The sequence below is a fragment of the Taudactylus pleione genome, unplaced genomic scaffold, assembly GCF_031769625.1.
Source record: "Taudactylus pleione unplaced genomic scaffold, aTauple2 ptg000309l, whole genome shotgun sequence".
Lineage (NCBI taxonomy): Eukaryota > Metazoa > Chordata > Amphibia > Anura > Myobatrachidae > Taudactylus > Taudactylus pleione.
Window position 1 is genome coordinate 6770853 of NW_028284710.1, and position 12150 is coordinate 6783002.

General features: G+C 44.9%; 1 pseudogene; it reads left to right on the plus strand.

Moving 5' to 3' along the window:
• The first annotated feature begins 522 nt into the window (after positions 1-522).
• LOC148511393 (5S ribosomal RNA) lies at positions 523-640 on the plus strand (annotated as a pseudogene).
• Positions 641-12150: the final 11510 nt, after the last annotated feature.

Consider the following 12150-nt stretch of genomic DNA (forward strand, 5'->3'; position numbering starts at 1 on the left):
TATCCAAGTATCCAGGATGCTATAAATGTGGGAGATGCTACATCTGTAAATTTATGCATCCACAAAGAAAGATTTTTAAGAATTTTAATGATTCCAAAGAATTTAAAATAAGACAACACATGAACTACAATTCCACTTCCATTATTTATTTATTAGAGTGTACCTGCGGGATAAAGTACATCGGGAAAATGAAAAGACCTCTTAAACTCAGAATACAAGAGCATATAAGAAATATAAAGAATAAAGTAGAAGGACACACTGTCTATAAACATTTTACCCAAGTTCATGCATCAAATCTGGAAGACATGTCTTTCAAAGCCATTGAACAGATCTCCCTGGGAGAAAGAGGAGGAGATCTCTGCAACAAACTTTCTAAAAAAGAAATGTTTTGGATTTTTGAACTACAGACATTATCCCCACGGGGGTTCAATGATAGCTATGAGATAGCACCTTTTATATGAACTAAGGGTATATACACCTAGCCTACTTTGAAAGCCCTAAGTGTTTCTTTCAAAGGTTTCTTTCTACAGCCATATCACACTGCATATGCCCAATCTCGTCCGATCTTGGAAGTTATACAGTGTGAGCCTGACCAGTACTGTTTTGGGAGACCAATCGGGAAGATCAGGTGCTGTAGACTTTGTCCTTGAACTAACAAAAAACAAAATAGAAAACCTGGGCTTCTCATTTGATGGTGATGGTGTAATACCAACAATATAATTAAAACATTTTCTTCATCCCAAATGTATACATTACCAGGAAAATAAGATCCTCAAATTGCTAATTTCTCGAATCAAAATTCTAATCATGGAACGATGATCTTGTTGCGCATGTCACAATCGTGGGATTTGGAAGCTGTGTTCCCGGACTGGGCCTTGGACCTGTATTACTTGGCGCAGATGCTCGCTGGAGGAGACTTGGCTTAATAAAGTTTCTCTGCATGAGAGGGTGCAGTGAACTGATAGGAGTTTGAGGAATGTAGAAGTAGCGTGGTAACTTGGAAGCTACGTGGAGTGGCAGGATAGCCGTGGGTAGACGTTGGTAGCTGGGTGGCTACGTGGAGTGGCTGGATAGCCGTGGGTAGACGTTGGTAGCTGAGTGGCTACGTGGAGCGGCTGGATAGCTGTGGGTAGACGTTGGTAGCTGAGTGGCTACATGGAGCAGCTGGATAGCCGTGGGTAGGTGTTGGTAGCTGAGAGGTGAATACTAGCAGGAAACACCTTCAGAACACAGTGGGAAGGCTCACTTAGTAGAACTAAGAAAGTAGTTGCACTGGCAACTTGTGTCAGCATTGGGGATCCTTTTATAGTGGACGCTGAGAGCTGACAGGCTGAGAGAGAAGGAGAAGATTCCTCATTGGTGGAAGTGGAGTCACATGGACAATCCAAGATGGCCACGCCCATGGACCGGAGGACAGCACTTCTAGGAAGAAACCAGCGGGGACCAGCGTTCAGCAGGAGCCGGCGAGGAAGCAGGACAGCAGCGGCACCCTCCAGAGGAGAACAGAGAAGACCGCCCTAAGAGAGGAGTACGGAGCGGGAGCCGGAAGACAGCGTGGGTCAGCGCCCGCAAAGGAAAGTGGCGGGGTCTGATTCTGGGGTCTCCAGAGCGGTGTGTGACAGCGCATCTCTGATAGTTGTGAGACATGAAATACTGGATGCACTATGCGACACAGATATACTTTAGCTCTATAAAGAACAATTTTTCTCCTTATACAATGTGACCGTTTTATACTAAGAGTCTTTTAGATACTAATTATGTTTTTTATCTTGATTCTATTAAGTTACCTGGTTGGTCCTGGAGTATGTTTTTTATGTATGCTTCTATATCTAATAATTTACATTTATAAAGTTTTAGGTCAGTGTACGTAAACATTTTTTCATTCTCTTTATTTCCGCTATATTCTAATATTTTGCTGAACTCTAGATCTTGTTTGGATACTCAGATATGTGGTTTCTTTTTAAGATATGCGTATATATTGGCATATCCATGATTTAATGTATTTTTTGTGTATTTTTCGTGCTTGATCCTCAGTGTCCCCATCATATATTTATATACTTCTTATTTGGTTTTATATATACATATGCGTTATTTTATTTAGGCATATGTTATTAAACAGATGAGGTACTATGTGCAAATAATCCTAATATTAGATACTTCCTTTTATTAAATATTATTTACTTTACAGCTAATCGCGATAAGAGAGAAAAGACCCATTAAAAACTCCAAGAAAATGGCCGAGATCCATACACGCTATTTAAACCAAAGATGGACGATGAGATGCGTTCCACGTTCCTTCACCCGCGTTCCAGAGAAAACGATAGATGCTTCTGCGTTCCAGTGAATAGGATGTGACGTATCCCGCGTCTATCGGGGCTCCACTTGAAGCAGGAAGCAGAGAGCGGCTTGTGTAAATGGAACACGTGGACACATAGCAGTGATCGCGAGTTTGGATGATGTAATAGCCGGAAGTGGGGCAGAATATGTCGTGCTAAAGAGACATATAAACAGGAAGAGGGGCAGACAAAACAATAAAAAATGAAAACCTGGAACTTACAAGTAAAATATTACCCTATTATGCTCCTTCCCCGCTTTCTCTTTACATATATATGGGGTATAGATTTTTTGATACCTGATTAGCTGCATTATTATAAGTAGTGCCATGCCGATTTTATAAACAGGAAGTGACCACACAGGAAGTGTGGCCATGTTTGCATTCACCTGCACCAAATTGTCCTAAACTATTTGGGGTATAAATAGAGCTACCTGTCAGTTGTAAACCTTATCCCCTTGAAGAAGTCCGTTGGAGACGAAACGCGTTGGGAGCCTGTACCCTGCCTGTCTATGTCTTCCTATACACTTGAACTAAGATAAGATATCCAGTCATATGTATTTTTATTGAAATTTCCATTTTATATATTTATTTTATCCATTATTGATGCGTACATGTCCATTGTCATTATTATTGTATTTTTATCAATGTTTTATGTGTGTTTACATTAAATATCTTTTTATATATTTCTGGTCAAATTCTACTTTGCACTTTAAATTATAATTTTATTTTTTAACTGAGAAATATCAGTCACCTATATTTATTTGATGCACTTTTAGCACTTCAAGGCGCTCTGACCTGATCACCTTGTTTCCATATTGTTATAGAAGTCTTTGACCTAGACTTATTCACAGATTAGGTTCAGCTGACACCCTGTTGCTGTGGGGGGGAAGGCTACTTGATAATGTGTGCTATACACATTTGATTCAAACGATTATTTTCAGGCACAATCACTAATCGCTCTAGATACCCCATAGACACACACATATATATATATATATATATATATATATATATGGGGATGTAGTCGGGATCCCGGCGTGCGGGATGCAGACGGTCTTAATACTGGTGCTGAAATGCCAAAAAGGAGGGGATCCCAGCACCAGTATCCCGAACGTCGGCATCCCAAAGGTAAGTATTGGTGTGCAGTGGGAGGGTTAGGCACTAGGGGGAGGGTTAGGGTTAGGCCCAGGGGAGGGAGGGTTAGGATAAGGGTGCTTGGAGGGGGAGGTTAGGTTTAGGCACTAGGGTAGGAGGTTAGGTTTAGGCACTGGGGAGGGGGTGTTAGGTTTAGGGTGCGGGGAAGGGGAGGTTAGGTTTAGGCACTAGGGTAGGAGGTTAGGTTTAGGCACTGGGGAGGGGGTGTTAGGTTTAGGGTGCGGGGAAGGGGAGGTTAGGTTTAGGCACTAGAGGAGGAGGTTAGGGTTAGGCCCTAGGGAGGGAGGGTTAGGATTAGGGTGCGGGGAGGGGGAGGTTAGGTTTAGGCACTAGAAGAGGAGGCTAGGGTTAGGCCCCGGGGAGGGAGGGTTAGGATTAGGGTGCGGGGAGGGGGAAGGTTAGGGTTAGGCACTAGGGGGAGGGTTAGGTTTAGGTACTGGGGAGGGAGGGTTAGGATTAGGGTGCGGGGATGGGGAGGTTAGGTTTAGGCATTGGGGAGTGGGTGTTAGGTTTAGGGTGCGGGGAGGGGGAGGTTAGGTTTAGGCACTGGGGAGGGTGGGTTAGGGTAAAGGATAGAAAACTACTCACTGTTAGCTTTTATGGGTATTGGGATTCTGGCTGTCGGGGTGCTGCTGTCAGTATTCTGACCAGCGGCATGCCGACAGCCGGGATATCATACCCAACACTATATATGTGTTGGATATGATATCCCGGCTGTTATAATATATATATATATATATATATATATATATATTACTGCGGAATCAGTGTGTTATACCCTCTCGCACGAGGCCGAATAGGCCAGCTTCACATGGATTTTACCTCGCAGCTACATGAGGTGCGAGGTAAAGTCTGACAGCGGGCACTCGCGCACGAGATCTAGGGGACACCCGCGTGTGGAATCCCCGCTAATTGAATCCCGACCAACGCGATAATTAGCGGCGGGTGATACCCCACGGCTAATTGGATATGCCTATTAGTGTATTATATGATGGGCAATGATGCACTGTATTATATGGCACTCACCGCGATGCTCTCTGTATTATATGGTGGTCTACTGTAATGCTCTGTATTATATGGTGGTCACTGTGATGCTCTGTATTATATGGTTGTCACTGTGATATTCATTGTAACAGAGGCCGTGAATTATGAGTTCTGACCGATCTGTGTGTAGTTTATATGTCCCCCATTTTCGTTTGTATGGGTTTTGCCACAGCACTTGTCACCCCCTGCAGCGGCACACAATAGGCCCTACCTAAATTTCAGCTCCAGGCCCATGTGGACCTTAATCTGGCACTGATTATGCTGGTAAATGCGCAGAGGCTGATGTCTTGCAAATATTCTGCATGTCCTTATGCTGGTAATTGTTTGGATGCTGGTTTTACTTCAAATTTACAGCATGCTCTTATGATCTTGAATATTTAAACGTTTTTTTAAGTGTTACATGTCTGCTTGCTGGTGACACTTAAAGGCCAGAAAACATATGCATCGTTGTTTTCTCTAATGCTGGACTTGTTTGCTTAAAGCCGCAAAAGACTATGCAAACCTCTATCGTCTGTAATGCTGGACTGTGCTTAAGCTAAGCCGTGAACTGTGGGCCTGATTCAGACCCGGTCGCAAGCGCTGTGCGCTCGCAACCGGGTCGATGGTGGGCCAGTGCGCATGCGCACGGCGGAGCCGGCTCCGTCGTGCGTATGCGCGATAGCCGGATAGTGACGTGCAATCCGTCGCTCCGAGTCTCGAACCAAAGGGGGCGTGCTGTCGATGGTGAGTGACAGCACGCCCCCTTTGGTGGGCGGGCCGGGGGAGTGGCTGCCCAAACGGAGGCGTTCCCATGTGAATGCCTTCGTTTGGGGGTGGCCCCACTGACATCTCGGGTGATGTCAGTGAGAGAGATTTCGGCTCTGAGAGCCGAAATCTCTCTGGGGCTTGCGGCAACGAGACCCTACCACAAGGGTCTCGTCGCAAGCCTGATGGTCATGATGGTCGCGACCATCGCGACCATCTTCCTGGCCACTCGCTATAGCTGTGGGTGGTCACCCACAGCTATGCGAGCGGCCAGGAGGCCATTCTAAAAAGAAAAATAGCCCGGCCCTGATTCAGAGCGAGCCTGTATGCTAAGCTTTATTTCTCTCAAACACTGCTGTGCTTAAGCTAAGCCATGAAATGTATGCTAAGCTTTATTTTTCACTGTAATGCTGTACTGTGTGTTTATCTTAATTGAAATCAGAAGTGTAATTGCTTTTGCTGAAACTTCAGTTGTTTTAAGAAATGGATATTGTGATGCAATGTACAGTGGTTATGTATCAATTGTTTTTCTCGCATAATAAAATTGTGTTATACCCTTATAAATATGTTTCTGTCATTCTGGCTGTTGTTAAAAAGAAAAAACATAGCTTGCTTCTCTGATTAAATTCGAACCTGGGTCCTGATTCAGAGGCGCTCGCTCTGAATCAGGGCAGATTTTTAAAAAAAAATTGCCTCCAGGCCGCTCGCATAGCTGTGGGTGACCACCCACAGCTTGTGCGGGCGGCCTGGTGATGTTCGCGATTATCGTGACCATCAGGCTTGCGACGAGACCCTTGTGGTAGGGTCTCGTCCACCGCAAGCCCCAGTGAACTTCCTGCTCTAATAGAGCAGGAAGTTCACTACTGACATCACGTGTGATGTCAGTAGGGCCGCCCACAAACGGCAGGCGTTCCTACGGGAACGCCTCCTTTGTGCAGCCGCACCCCCCAACCCGCCTACAAAACGGGGCGAGCTGTCGATCAACATCGACAGCTGCCCCGTTTTGCTGCGAGCCCAGAGCGAGTGAAGTTCGCACTCGCTCCGGGGTTCGCGCACGCTGCACGTGCGCACTGGCCGATCATTGACTCGCTTGTGAGTGCTATGCGCTCGCGAATGGGTCTGAATCAGGCCCCTGATCCCCAAGTGAAGATGGGACATTACAATTGGAATGCGCTGCAGCCCCACCTCTGGAGCTGCCACCTTTCCTTGATCAACTAAATTGTTATAAATTAAACTTTCAAGATGGTTCATTACTGCAGACAACTCTGTAACATGAGAGAAAATATAAAGCAATAATAAGAATAATACAACCCATTTTTTTTGTGTAATTGGAAATTATTTGCTTATATGTTTAATTTGTTGCTTTTCTTCAAATACTTGATTTTCTACATTATTATTTTCAGGCTTATTTACTTTGATGCTTGCTTGATGCCTCACTATATTTCTTTATACACAATTACCAGGTTTTGGGACATGTAGAACCACATCTTGTATATAAAATTAATTGGTCAGTTTGTTTGTTCGGTCATGCATTCGGACACCCCTACACCGATTGGGTTGAAACCAATATGAGGTGGTCAAGTTGGATTCTGGCAAGGTTTTAGGGGGGTTAGGGCCCCGGTAGGACCTCCCGTTGGTGTACCCTGGGCAGAACTTTGACCCGGTAAACCTGTTCTGGGCCTTCCACTGGATGCATTTGGATGAAAACTTAACAGAGTTGTAACATCGGATCCCAGAAGACATACTAGGGGGTTGAGGTCCTGGTTGGAACCCCATTGGTGTATGCTGGGCAGAACTTTCACTCGGGACGCTAAGCAGAACTTTGACCCGGGGAGCCTGTTCTGGGCCTTCCACTGGATGGATTTGGATGAAAACTTCACATAGTAGAAACATTGTATCCCAGAAGACATACTAGGGGGTTGAGGTCCCGGTCGGACCTCCCGTTGGTGTAAACTGGGCAGAACTTTAATCCAGGGAGTCTATTCTGGGCCTTCCACTGTATGGATTTGGATTAAAACCTCACAGAAGGGGTGGCAATTGGTCTGGGATGCCTAATAGAGTGGTAAGAGGCAATGGTTGGACCTAACAGTGGTGTGCGCAGGGCAGAACTTTGATCCAGGGAGCCTGTTCCGGGCTTTCCACTGGATGGATTTGGACGACATCACATAATTTCGATGAAAACTTCAGAGTGGTAACATTGGATCTCAGAAGACATACTAGGGGGTGGAGGTCCCTGTTCTGGGCCTTCCACTGGATGGATTTGGATGAAAACTTCACAGAAGCATGGCAATTAGTGTGGTTGGGGTCCCTGTCGAACCTCACAGTAGAGTGCGCCAGGCAGAACTTTGACCCAGGGAGGCTGTTCGGACCCAGAGAGCCTGTTCTAATGTCTTCCCCTGGATTCATTTGGACAAAAACTTCACAGAGTGGTCACATTGGATCCCAGACATACTAGGGGGTTGAGGTCCCGGTTGGACCTCCTGTTGGTGTAAGCTGTGCAGAACTTGTGCCTTAGGAGGTAAAACATTAATGTATTATCTCCACTGCTTGGTTAAGATATACACTGTATTGAGTTGCAACCTATATATTACTGTGTATATGGTAAATTGTTTGCCGGAATGTATGTTTCACACAATAAAAAGTGCATTGAATAATTACAGTTTGACTGCAGTACATCAGGTGCAGAAACATTAGATTATATATACAGTATTTATACTGTCCCCTCCCTGGTTCAATACATGTAACTAATCAATCTTTAATGAAAAATAAAAAAAAATGTTGATGTGTCTTTCTAGAACATAAGCAATTTAGCACAAGTGTTATGCAAAAATATTTTGCCTTATTTAATTTTAGCCTCACTATACTGTATCTTCTATGCTAAAGAGGACATACCCAGGTCAGCTTGAGAGTTACTCTTCTATTGCTCATTGCTACATCTATAAAACTGACCTTTTTTTTCATTGTAATTTTCCATATAATTTACATTGAAGAGTGCCCCCCAAAAAGGTTTTCCTTTTCTCCTGCTCTCTTGTGGGAATCCCCTTATGTATTATAAAAGAGGACTCAACGCTCTGGGTTTCCCTGTCACAGTGGTGCTTGTGTCAGTCATTATAAAGGCTGAGTAAAGAATGGGAGGCGCAGATCTGCTAGCTAGGACAGTAATGCGGGATAGTTGTGTGGGGTCACCTGGGGACCTGAATCTATAAACATTCAGGTTTCCCACAATAGTGAGAAAATCATAGCCAGCGGGCTGGTAAGTGGTGGAGAGAGTTCCTGTTGAAATATGTGTGTACTATTTATGTTATACACTAGTTGGAATAATTAGACTCAGCATGTGAAGTAGGTCACACAGTGGGGGGAAATCAATTCAACGCGATGTTGAATAGCCGCAGGAGGGAGCTCCCGCAGCTATTCAATTCACCGCGCTGTTTGGACGCGCTAAGGATTTCTTCTCGCGCTCACCTCGGATGCGAGGAGAAATCCGACCAAAGTGCCAGGCGTGCATCTATTTTTCTGTTTAGCGCGGCGCTAACAGCCGCATGCCCGGCACTTTGGTCAGAGAATGCCGGTTAATGCGCCTTAACACCCTTGTTAAGGCACGATAGGCGCGATAACTGGCATTCTCCGACCACACAGCACACTGAATGGCTCCGGGAGCTCGTTCCCGGCGCTATTCAATTCACATTTAATTGAATCGCCCCCAGTGAGACATAACCAGGGTTCCAGGTTTATTGTAGTGTGCAGATGTACTGCTGTAATCACAGTAACAATAACAGGTAGCAGAGGTGAAGCATACTGTACATACAGCGGGCGGTCCAGTCATGTACAGTGCATCCGGAAAGTATTCACAACGCTTCACTTTTTCCACATCTTCTTATGTTACAGCCTTATTCCAAAATGGAATAAATTAATTTTTGTCCTCAAAATTCTACACACAATAGCCCATAATGACAACATGTAAAAAAAATTTTTGAGATTTTTGCAAATTTACTAAAAAAAAAAAAATACTAAGAAATCACATGTACATAAGTATTCACGGCCTTTGCCATGAAGCTCAAAATTGAGCTCAGGTGCATCCTGTTTCCACTGATCATCCTTGAGATGTTCCTACAGCTTAATTGGAGTCCACCTGTGGTAAATTCAGTTGATTGGACATGATTTTGAAAGGCATACACCTGTCTATATAAGGTCCTACACTTGACAGTGCATGTCAGAGCACAAACCAAGCATGAAGTCCAAGGAATTGTGCCGGCCGTCTAAACTGAGTGATCGGGGGAGAAGGGCCCTAGTCAGGGAGGTGACCAAGAACATGATGGTCACTCTGTCAGAGCTACAGCATTCCTCTGTGGAGAGAGGAGAACCTTCCAGAAGGACAACCATCTCTGCAGCAATCCACCAATCAGGCCTGTATGGTAGAGTGGCCAGACGGAAGCCACGCCTTAGAAAAAAGCACATGGCAGCTCACCTGGAGTTTGCTAAAATGCACCTGAAGGACTCTCAGACCATGATTTGACAAAGATTGTACTCTTTGGTGTGAATGCCAGGTATTATGTTTGGAGGAAACCAGGCACCGCTCATCACCAGGCCAATACCATCCCTACAGTGAAGCACTGGTGGTGGCAGCATCATGCTGTGGGGATGTTTTTCAGTGGTAGGAACTGGGAGACTAGTCAGGATAGAGGGAAAGATGAATGCAGCAATGTACAGAGACATCCTGGAAGAAAACCTGCTCCAGAGCGCTCTTGACCTCAGACTGGGGCGACGGTTCATCTTTCAGCAGGACAACGACCCTTCGCACACAGCCAAGATATCAAAGGAGTGGCATCAGGACAAGTTTGTGAATGTCCTTGAGTGGCCTAGCCAGAGCCCAGATTTGAATCCAATTGAACATCTCTGGAGAGATCTGAAAATGGCTGTGCACCGACGCTTCCCATCCAACCTGATGGAGCTTGAGAGGTGCTGCAAAGAGGAATGGGCGAAACTGCCCAAAGATAGGTGTGCTTGTGGCATCATATTCAAAAAGACTTGAGGCTGTAATTGCTGCCAAAGGTGCATCAACAAAGTATTGAGCAAAGGCTGTGAATACTTATGTACATGTAATTTCTTTTTTTTGTAATGAAATTTGCAAAAATCGTAATTTTTTTTTTTACATTTTGTCATTATGGGGTATTGTGTTTAGAATTTTGAGAGCAAAGATGAATTTATTCCATTTTGGAATAAGGCTGTAAAATAACAAAATGTGGAAAAAGTGAAGCACTGTGAATACTTTCCGGATGCACTGTATATGTAGCGGAGTACAGGATAACACATGTCTCTCCAGAGCTGAGTAATACACATCTATGTAGTACCATGGCACTCAAACATAATGTTATCATTATTAACATAAGATCAAAGCAGCAGATGCAAAACTCACGTCACCAGGACAGGCTGACCTAAATAGACCGTATATATCTGTGATCTATAATTAGTCCATGCAGACTATTTAGCGGACATGTTAACATGTCAGATGGCTCGGGAAATAGCGTTTTTGTTTTTACAAGACCCGTGGAGACTACTGGAGAAGGGGACAGAGCGACACAAGGAGGTAGGTGAGTATTGGATATTTGATTCACAGGTAAACAGTAGGAATTCTACTTGGAGAAAGGGACCGAACATCTGGCAGAAGGTAATTATGTGTGAGTGTGTTAGGTATGTAAAAAGTTATCATTTCTATGGTGTGTGTGTGTACTGTCTTTATTTTACTATTTTTTTTTACAATGGGGTACGAGGTGCTGGCCGCCTGCTGGCACTTGTAGTTCTACAACTGCCAAAGGGAAGGCATGATGGCACCTGTAGTTCCACTGTAAAAAATAGTACCAATCTATATTTCACACTATTACCCCTGCACCCACCGGCCCTGGGTGCAGGGAAGAGCCCCGGTCTACAGCGTAAGCCTGGGGTGCCCAGGAGAGGGGGACCCCTTTATTGGGGGGGTCGCCACCTCCCCTGAGATCCCCGGCTTTGGCTGACTAGCTTGGGGTGTTAATGCCCAGGCATAGGCATAACATGCAAATGCCTAGAGCGACATCTGAGCAGGGGGGGCACGACTGAGGCTGGATATAACTATCTAATTCGCAATTTCGGGTGGGCGGACCAGCAACATTTAATAAGCACAGACAGTGGGGATGGATCCAGTCGGTGATGCAGGGTGCTCAAGTACTTAATCCCCCCCCGTGGCTTCTGATCAGATCATTCTGACAGAAGCTGCAAATGGGAGCTGCGCTGGAGAAACTGACCCTGACAGCACCCTGCATCGCTCTGCATGCTGTACGTGAGTCAGGCTAGAGCCATGACGTCTGTGTCCTCTCTACTGAACGTCTGATCTCCCAGTCAGCCTGTGCGCTGCAGCTTAGAAGAGAGCAGAGGGGGCAGAGGACAAAGTGAATAGAAACTGAAAGAGAAGAACTCGAGAAGTACAGAGAAGTAAAGCACAAAGGTAGACCATTAGGACTTGTATGTATGTTTTTAATTAAGCTGTCAGTTGCCTGAATAAATGTTTATTTGCTCTCTGGGTCACGTTGAAAGTGTCTGTTTAGCATACATTCCAATCTGACTGATGGAGTCCATGGTCAGGGTGTTACTGCTTATTCTACTCTGCATTTAACATTCATCACACCCTGTAATGCCCCCCTATATCCTGACAGTCCCATCTGAATGTACTATTCATCACACCCTGTTTATCATGCCCCCTCTAACCTGCCCTCATACCTCTCCCTCTTTCTATTTACAAGATCCCACATCACTACACTTATCCAGAACCTCTCCAGGACACACAAACAGACCCTTTACTAAAAACACTCACGCACGCAAATCCAACACAGCTGCCTAACATT